The 9,146-nt window shown below is 48.4% G+C and overlaps 2 non-coding genes across 2 annotated transcripts; both read left to right on the forward strand.

Annotated features, from left to right (window-relative positions):
• The first annotated feature begins 4,396 nt into the window (after nt 1-4,396).
• On the forward strand, nt 4,397-6,693 carry LOC124319909. Its single transcript, XR_006913604.1, has one exon. It is a non-coding gene; the product is annotated as a small subunit ribosomal RNA (ribosomal RNA).
• A 930-nt stretch (nt 6,694-7,623) lies between these two features.
• LOC124319908 lies at nt 7,624-7,776 on the forward strand. The gene has a single exon (XR_006913602.1). It is a non-coding gene; the product is annotated as a 5.8S ribosomal RNA (ribosomal RNA).
• The last annotated feature ends 1,370 nt before the right edge of the window (nt 7,777-9,146 follow it).

Here is a 9,146-nt window from a genome sequence, read left to right on the forward strand (position 1 = left end):
AGAGGTTGTCGAAAATGAAAATTGAAAAATTTTCTAAGTCCGAAAAATTGAAAAATTTTTCTAAGTCCCGACGATGGATAGTGAAGCTATAGGCGGCACTGGGACGAGCAAAGGCGGCTGAAAAAGAGAGAAAGAGCGAAAGAAAAAAAGTTGGAAAAAATTTCTAAGTCCTAAAATTTCCAAGACCGGTTTTTGGTGGAGACCGGTCGGTAGTTGAGCGGGCGGCCCGGCCTGAGCTCAGGTGAATGTCCGGCAAAATTTCGGAAATCAACTTTTTCGTACAGTTACTGCCCGGAACATCCACTACTTTCCTATATAGGGAAGAGGTTGTCGAAAATGAAAATTGAAAAAATTTTCTAAGTCCGAAAAATTGAAAAATTTTTCTAAGTCCCGACGATGGATAGTGAAGCTATAGGCGGCACTGGGACGAGCAAAGGCGGCTGAAAAAGAGAGAAAGAGCGAAAGAAAAAAAGTTGGAAAAAATTTCTAAGTCCTAAAATTTCCAAGACCGGTTTTTGGTGGAGACCGGTCGGTAGTTGAGCGGGCGGCCCGGCCTGAGCTCAGGTGAATGTCCGGCAAAATTTCGGAAATCAACTTTTTCGTACAGTTACTGCCCGGAACATCCACTACTTTCCTATATAGGGAAGAGGTTGTCGAAAATGAAAATTGAAAAAATTTTCTAAGTCCGAAAAATTGAAAAATTTTTCTAAGTCCCGACGACGGATAGTGAAGCTATAGGCGGCACTGGGACGAGCAAAGACGGCTAAAAATGGCGAGAAAGAGCGAAAGAAAAAAGTTGGAAAAAATTTCTAAGTCCTAAAATTTCCAAGACCGGTTTTTGGTGGTGACCGGTCGGCGGGTGTGATGGTAAGCCCCGCCTGAGCTCTGGTGAAAGCCCGGCAAAATTTCGGAAATCAACTTTTTCGTACAGTTACTGCCCGGAACATCCACTACTTTCCTATATAGGGAAGAGGTTGTCGAGAAAGAAAAAAGTTGAAAAATTTTCTAAGTCCGAAAATTTCCAAGACCGGTTTTTGGTGGTGACCGGGCGGCAGTTGAGCGGGCGGCCCGGCCTGAGCTCAGGTGAAAGTCCGGCAAAAATTCGGAAATCGACTTTTTCGTACAGTTACTGCCCGGAACATCCACTACTTTCCTATATAGGGAAGAGGTTGTCGAAAAAAAGAAAGTTGAAAAATTTTCTAAGTCCGAAAAATTGAAAAATTTTTCTAAGTCCCGACGACGTGGTAGTGACGTGGTTGGCGGGACTTGGACGTATAAAGGCCGATGAAAAAAAATGGAAATGGAAATGAAAATTTCTCGATTTCCGACGACGGTGTTTGGCAACGACTCTCTCGCCCGGCCACTGGTCGGCGCGAGAGAGGAGTGAGCGAGACCCGTCGATTCGAAAAGAGAAGCCGTCACACCGTCGAGGCGTGGCGGCTCTCAAGTGGGTTGGTCGGGCGTGTCGTGATGACTCGCGACCGTAAAAAATTCCCACTCAAATTCTCCCATTTCCGACGACGGTGTTTGGCAACGACTCTCTCGCCCGGCCTCTGGTCGGCGCGAGAGAGGAGTGAGCGAGACCCGTCGATTCGAAAAAAAGCCGTCACACCGTCGAGGCGTGGCGGCTCTCAAATGGGTTGGTCGGGCGTGTCGTGATGACTTGCGACCGTAAAAAATTCCCACTCGTCGAAAATTTTCTAAGTCCCAACTTTGAAAACGACGGTTCCTGAAAGTCGGCTGGCGGTTGGATGGGGCAATGTCCCCGTCCAATCGCTAAAAATGAGCCGGAAAACGGAGACATTATGCGGCGGAACATTAGTGGTTTTCCTTAGTATAGAAGAGGTCTCGATTCCTAAACTCGGAAAAATTTTCAGAGTCCCAAAAATTTTCGAAGTGTCGAATAGTTTGGTTTCTCGAATTGAAAATTTTTTTCAAATTTGCGACATTACGACAAGCAGCGATTGTAAAGCCCGGTCCAAATTTTTCAAACGAGTCTTACTTCTTGTTAGTCCGCCTGGCCGATACCAAAGAATGGCCGACCGTCGACTATCGGGCGAATAGACGGGTGAAAGAAATAAAGTCGAAGCCGGTGGTTGGATAGATATCGAAGGGAAGGCGAAAGAGGCGAAAAGGAAAGCGCGAAATTTCTTTAGTAGCTTCGACGCAAAAACTTTGGTATCGACGGGGAGCTTTGGGAAATGAAACGAAGACGCAGAATGGGAAGTTGTCCGGTTCGGCGTTAGTTGTAGTTTCATTTCCACCGTAGCTGAGCTCCTTTCCGCCCGCCACTTCACATGATTTTAGTTTCGATTCCGTTCGATCGCGCTTGCACTGTCTTTGTTTTTTTTTCACTGCTTGGATCGCGGCTTTGCTCTAACCAGTTTAGCCCCATGCGATCAAAAAGTCTTAAAAAAAAAAAACCGTTGAACGGAGACGAACTCGATGAGCTGTCGGTGTGTGAAATATCATTCCTTCGGTAAAACCGTTTTCGAAATTTCCGATGGTCGGTATATGTAAAAATATATCCGAACCGCGATGTGGACGGGAATTCAAACGCCCGCTTCACCGATTGGTGCGACAGCTGAGAAGCTCGTCACTCGATCCAACGACTCTTGGTCGAAAAGTTCAGAAGAGGTGCGCGCGTCAAACATTTTTTTGGTTTCGGACGTTTCGTTTCTTCGGCACGTGTGGTTTGTCTGTGGCCGTCTGTGAGAGAAATCGGACGCTTGTTCTTTGTTATTTTACCGTAACAAGACAAGACGGGAAAGATTCTTTCTTCCAAACTTACGGCATCATAACCATCAGCGTTTACCGTCAGCGACGATACGGAAGAGAAAAGAAAATGGTGCGCGTCTTTTCACTTTTTGACACCGTATCAAAAAAAAATTACCGTTCAGGCGGAAATGTGTGTGTGTGTGTGTGAGCCGAGAGATAAAAAATAAAAAAGCCACCAAACAGAACGCTTTCAAATTATTTCGTGCGGCGTGCGCATATTTCACATTTTGCCGTTTGACGGAAGCTCGTTGTGTGGAACACAGAAGTGGAGATGGACGGAGTTGAAGGGGGGCGAAGACGGCCCGGTCGGACAAAGTCAAGAGATTGAAATATACGAGAGAATTGGGTGGAAGTGATGGCAAATCTATAAAATTCAAAAATCGGATGAGATGCGAGGACCGCAAAATGTGGCGTCGACTCTGACTCTCTTTTACTACGAACTTCCCTTCGACGGAAGATATCGAGAGCTGAGCTGAGCGCCCGCTGAGTATGGCCGGCGTAATTACAAACGAGTTACGGTTGGAGCTATATCGATTGTACGTATCCCGAACGTTCATCGAACAAGCCAGATCAACTCGGCGCCCGGTAAGATGTACGCTCAGTTATGGCCATGACACACGAAGGGAGAATTCAAACGGCTGTGAGTGTACGGCCCGCCCGGAGTTGTGTGTAGGCAGTGACCTCTCAAGAAAAAACGTAAAAAATTTTTTTTTGACAGTCACCGGTCTGCGACAAGTAATCAGTACGAAACTTGGGTGCAATGCAAAAAACATTTTGAGAATCCTTGCTTGACAACAACGAATCTAACACGATAAAAAAAACGATCCCCATCGGTGTACCGCTTGCTTTTCTCGCGCTTCGGCGCAGAATCGCTTATTCAGCTGCCCTTGGAATATGTTCGTTTCGTGCATACTTGATCTCGGTCATTCTTCGGTGAACTCTTAAAGAATTGCGCACTTTTATAGGGGTAGTCTGGTTGCTTGTCTCGACTTGAAATGATTTGTTTTTTTCCGCCCATGACTTTCTATACGATGCCTCTATGCTGGCCTCTGACCGCGGTTGTTCCGAGTTTTCTCTTTCTCTTCGAAAGTCTTTGCGGAAAATTCTGCCTCGTGTGACCGTTGAGCGGTGAGGTGTGTGTGTGTGTGTGTGTCGTGCGGGGTGATGCGAGAGTGTGCCTCGGCGGTGGAAAAATAAAAATAAAACTCTGAGCCCACAAAAATTTAAAAGATGTATGCTTGTCAGCTTAGTAAAGCAGGCTTGACTTATGAGCATACAGCACGCCACATATGACCGTCGAAAACCGTAATACGGGAAAAAAAGTTGATGAATATATCAAGACCGGTCGAATGAATCCGATTCACTTTGGGCTCATAGACCGTTGAATGGTCTTTGACTTTGGAAATTGAAATGAAAAAAATCCAACAAACGGATCGGATCGGTGTTTCTCTTCACTGGGACTCGCTGTGACACGCCAGGCGTTGCGATCAAAAATTTTAGTTTCCGAAGAAAAAGAAAAAAAACGAAAAACGTGTTGATTTGGTGTGTGTTTGGTGATGCGTGGGCGAAATAAAAACCCGCAACTCGCCGGATGCATATCAAACAAACATACACGAAATACCTGGTTGATCCTGCCAGTAGCATATGCTTGTCTCAAAGATTAAGCCATGCATGTCTAAGTACAAGCCGCTAGACGGCGAAACCGCGAATGGCTCAATAAATCAGTTATGGTTCCTTAGATCCACTCCATCCTACTTGGATAACTGTGGTAATTCTAGAGCTAATACATGCACTCGAGCCTCGACTGCGGGCTTTCGGGCTCGCAGAAGAGGTGCTTTTATTAGATCAAAACCAGTCGGGGCCGGGCTTTCGGGCTCGCGCACCGTACCAATTTTGGTGACTCTGGATAACTTCACGCCGATCGCACGGCCTTCGCGCCGGCGACGTATCTTTCAAATGTCTGCCTTATCAACTGTCGATGGTAGGTTACGCGCCTACCATGGTTGCAACGGGTAACGGGGAATCGGGGTTCGATTCCGGAGAGGGAGCCTGAGAAACGGCTACCACATCCAAGGAAGGCAGCAGGCGCGCAAATTACCCACTCCCGGCACGGGGAGGTAGTGACGAAAAATAACGATACGGGACTCTTCCGAGGCCCCGTGATTGGAATGAGTACACTTTAAATCCTTTAACGAGGAACCATTGGAGGGCAAGTCTGGTGCCAGCAGCCGCGGTAACTCCAGCTCCAATAGCGTATATTAAAGTTGTTGCGGTTAAAAAGCTCGTAGTCGGATGTCTGTCTTCGGCCGGGCGGCGCCGCTCTGAATCAAGGGTGTGTTGCGTTTCACGCTCTGGGAGCCCGGGTGTCAAAGCCCGACTCTCTTCACGGTCGGACAACATCGCCGGAGTGGTGGTCGGTGCGTCGTTGTTGTATCTGCGGCCAGAGTTGGAAAGTTCTTTCGGGTTCTTTTTTAAATTTTGGTCGTAGTTGACTCGATTCGCTCCACCCAGTCAATCGTTCGGGGTGCCCTTCACCGGGTGTCTCGGGCGGCCGGCAACGTTTACTTTGAACAAATTAGAGTGCTCAAAGCAGGTGTATCCCAACGCCTGAATATCGCAGCATGGAATGATGGAATAGGACCTCGGTCCGATTTTGCTGGTCTTTTACTTTTGGACCCGAGGTAATGGTCAATAGAGACGGACGGGGGCATTCGTACTGCGGCGACAGAGGTGAAATTCTTGGACCGCCGCAAGACGAACAACAGCGAAGGCATTTGCCAAGAATGTTTTCCTTGATCAAGAACGAAAGTTAGAGGTTCGAAGGCGATCAGATACCGCCCTAGTTCTAACCATAAACGATGCCAACCAGCAATCCGTCGGAGTTACTCCAATGACTCGACGGGCAGCTTCCGGGAAACCAAAGTCTTTGGGTTCCGGGGGAAGTATGGTTGCAAAGCTGAAACTTAAAGGAATTGACGGAAGGGCACCACCAGGAGTGGAGCCTGCGGCTTAATTTGACTCAACACGGGAAACCTCACCAGGCCCGGACACTGGAAGGATTGACAGATTGAGAGCTCTTTCTTGATTCGGTGGGTGGTGGTGCATGGCCGTTCTTAGTTGGTGGAGCGATTTGTCTGGTTAATTCCGATAACGAACGAGACTCTAGCCTGCTAAATAGGTGACGGGTTTTATCAATTGAAACCGAAGGGAGTACGGAGGCGTCGGGATCAGGTGGCGGCGATTCGGGTCTCGGTGGGACTGGTTCCTTTAGTGAGGCAATCTCTCGGCTTGGTTTCGTTGTGCTCTGTTCGTCGGGTGTACGGCCTTCACGGGTTGGTTGCCTGGCGGATGAGGTATGGCGGGGCTTTGTCGGGAATGTCTCGCGGGGGCTGGCTCTATTGTTATTCGGTCGTCGTCATCCCCGGCGATACCTTCTGCTCTCGCGTCCGTCACGCAGTCTTCTTAGAGGGACAAGCGGCGTCCAGCCGCGTGACAGTGAGCAATAACAGGTCTGTGATGCCCTTAGATGTCCTGGGCCGCACGCGCGCTACACTGAAGGAATCAGCGTGTTTCACTCTCCCTGTCCGAAAGGACCGGGTAACCGCTGAACCTCCTTCGTGGTTGGGATTGGGGACTGCAATGATCCCCATGAACCAGGAATCCCTAGTAGGCGCGGGTCACTAGCCCGCGTCGATTACGTCCCTGCCCTTTGTACACACCGCCCGTCGCTACTACCGATTGAATGATTTAGTGAGGCCTTCGGACGGGCTTGTCGGGGTGCCGTCGAGTGGGGAGCAATCTCTGCCCGTGCGGTGCCTACCAACGGCGAGACTGAAAGATGGTCGAACTTGATCCTTTAGAGGAAGTAAAAGTCGTAACAAGGTTTCCGTAGGTGAACCTGCGGAAGGATCATAAACGAACAAGACAAATGTTTTGCGCATATGGCTTTGGTTGAGCACGAAACAACTAAAAGTTGCAAAACAAAAAAACCCCATCAAAAGTCTTTCGGCGTAAGACATCGTATGAACTATGTGTGGGTTGACGGAAGAAAATCATTTATTTTGAACGGGTATCAGGCGCTCTGATGCGCGGTGGTTTAAAGCGGATTCGCCTTTTCAAATTGATTTTTCTTTCCTCTCGGCTCAAAAAAAAACACAAAGTCTTTCGATTTGGTCTATGGCCGTGAGCAAATTCTTCCTGCTTCGATGGTGAATGTCTCTATAGATTCATTCGACCTTTAGCGGCGCTCACAGTGTTGACGTTAGTAGAGTGAAGAATACGATAGCCCGCCTGGGCCGCGAGTACCGAAGGAACAATAAAGGAGATTTTATAAAGTCTTAGTCCCTAAATCAAACACTTTGAAAAATAAAAACTCGGTGGATGGAGAGTCGGAAAAAAAAAAAACATCAAGATTTTGAACGGGTATCAGGCGCTCTGATGCGCGGTGGTTTAAAGCGGATACGCCCAATCGAAATTGTTTTTTTTTGTTTCTCTCTTCGTCTTCGGGATTTTTTGATTCTCGGTGGGGGACGAAAGTGTGAGACTTTACTCTGGACGTTCTTTTCGGGCGTAGATACTCGTGGTTGCGTGCGTGTGCGTCGTATAGACTAACACTCCAAAGCCCGACACTATGCCGTTGAAAACCGAATGTTTTTTAAGCTTGCCCTTCGCCCTCTCGATGAAGTAGGAAGAATTCAAAATCACAATAACACACTAAACCCAAATTCTAGTACGAGTGTTTATCGGAACATTTTCTTTCTGGCTTTCTTTCTCCGCCCTCGCATTCATTTGCTTGGGCGGGTTGGAGAAAAAGAGAGAAGAAAACGAATATGTCGTTTTATATACGACCCTGAACGGTGGATCACTAGGCTCGTGGATCGATGAAGAGCGCAGCAAAGTGCGCTAATCCATGCGAACTGCAGAACACATGGAGCATCGAAATCTTGAACGTAAATGGCGGCCCAGCTTCTCGCTCGGGCCACATCTGACTGAGGGTCGGTCGAATGATGAACGAACAGAGATTTTTTCAGTCTTGGTTTTGCATGTTGGGTCGCGGCGAGATTTATTTTTCACCCGGCCTGACCGCATAAAAGCTCCCGAATCTCTAACGTCTGGGTGCCGCGCGACTTAAGTGTCCGCGATGCCTCAAATACAAAAAAGGGGGAAAAATAAAAGAAGGTTCGCCCTGTTTTGTTTTTTTCCTCTCTATTCAAAAGAAACCTTTTTCGATGGCAAAACAGATGGGAAATTTTTGAGCCAACTCAAAAAAAAATTTTAGAAATAAACACATCTTCTCGAACAAGGTGTCGGCTGCGTGTGCGCGATATACCGCTTCAACGCGAGTTTAGTTGTGTGTGTGCGCCGGGCGTGTCGAAGTGTCGACCACCGCGAATTATCACTCACTCTAACCGCTCGTTATGCAAGCTTGGTTCGCGCACGACGCGTTGTTTCAATACAAAAAGCCGCAGGACGCCCTGTCACTTTTCGTAAATTAATTTTTGCGAATAACGAGAGACTCGCTTTATTTCGAAAAAAAAAAATTTGAACCGGCAATTATTCAATCTTTCCCGGCTTTAAAACGCCAAAGTCTGCCGAGCTAGATAAAGTGTTGTCTCCTTTTGAAAACAAACAATTCATTCTGACCTCAGTTTAGATGAGACTACCCGCTGAACTTAAGCATATCAGTAAGCGGAGGAAAAGAAACTAACAAGGATTCCCTTAGTAGCGGCGAGCGAACAGGGATGAGCCCAGCACCGAACCTCGCGCCCGGTTGAGCGGGTGCCGAGGAATGTGGTGTTCGGGAGGATCGTGCGCGTCTGTCCGGTATCTATCGTCCAAGTCTCCATGAACGGGGCGAGCAACCCACAGAGGGTGTCAGGCCCGTAGATAAGACGAGCCGAGACCGTGCATCGGATCCCTTCCCAAGAGTCGGGTTGCTTGAGCGTGCAGCCCTAAGCGGGAGGTAAACTCCTTCTAAGGCTAAATATCGCCACGAGACCGATAGCGAACAAGTACCGCGAGGGAAAGTTGAAAAGAACTTTGAAGAGAGAGTTCAAGAGTGCGTGAAACCGTTCAGGGGGTTAAACGGGTGGGCCCTCGAAGGTCGAACAAGTCCCCGCTCCCGGCACTTGGTTGTATGCCCTTAACGCTGCATGGAGACTGCCTGAATTGGCGGCTCTCTTGCATAAGTCGTTCTGCGATCGCAATAGCCACGCCAAGGTCCGCAAGTGGGGGGCCTAGTAGGACTCCGCGACCGACTGGGTGTCTGTTACACGGGGCGTCCGTTAGCGAGTTTCGTGGTTACCTTCGCGGGTGCCGCGATGACGAGCGCGGCGTTTCCCAACAGTACTGCCCGGTCGTGACCTGTC

The sequence above is a fragment of the Daphnia pulicaria genome, unplaced genomic scaffold (genome assembly GCF_021234035.1).
Source record: "Daphnia pulicaria isolate SC F1-1A unplaced genomic scaffold, SC_F0-13Bv2 h1tg000217l, whole genome shotgun sequence".
Taxonomy (NCBI): Eukaryota; Metazoa; Arthropoda; class Branchiopoda; order Diplostraca; family Daphniidae; genus Daphnia; species Daphnia pulicaria.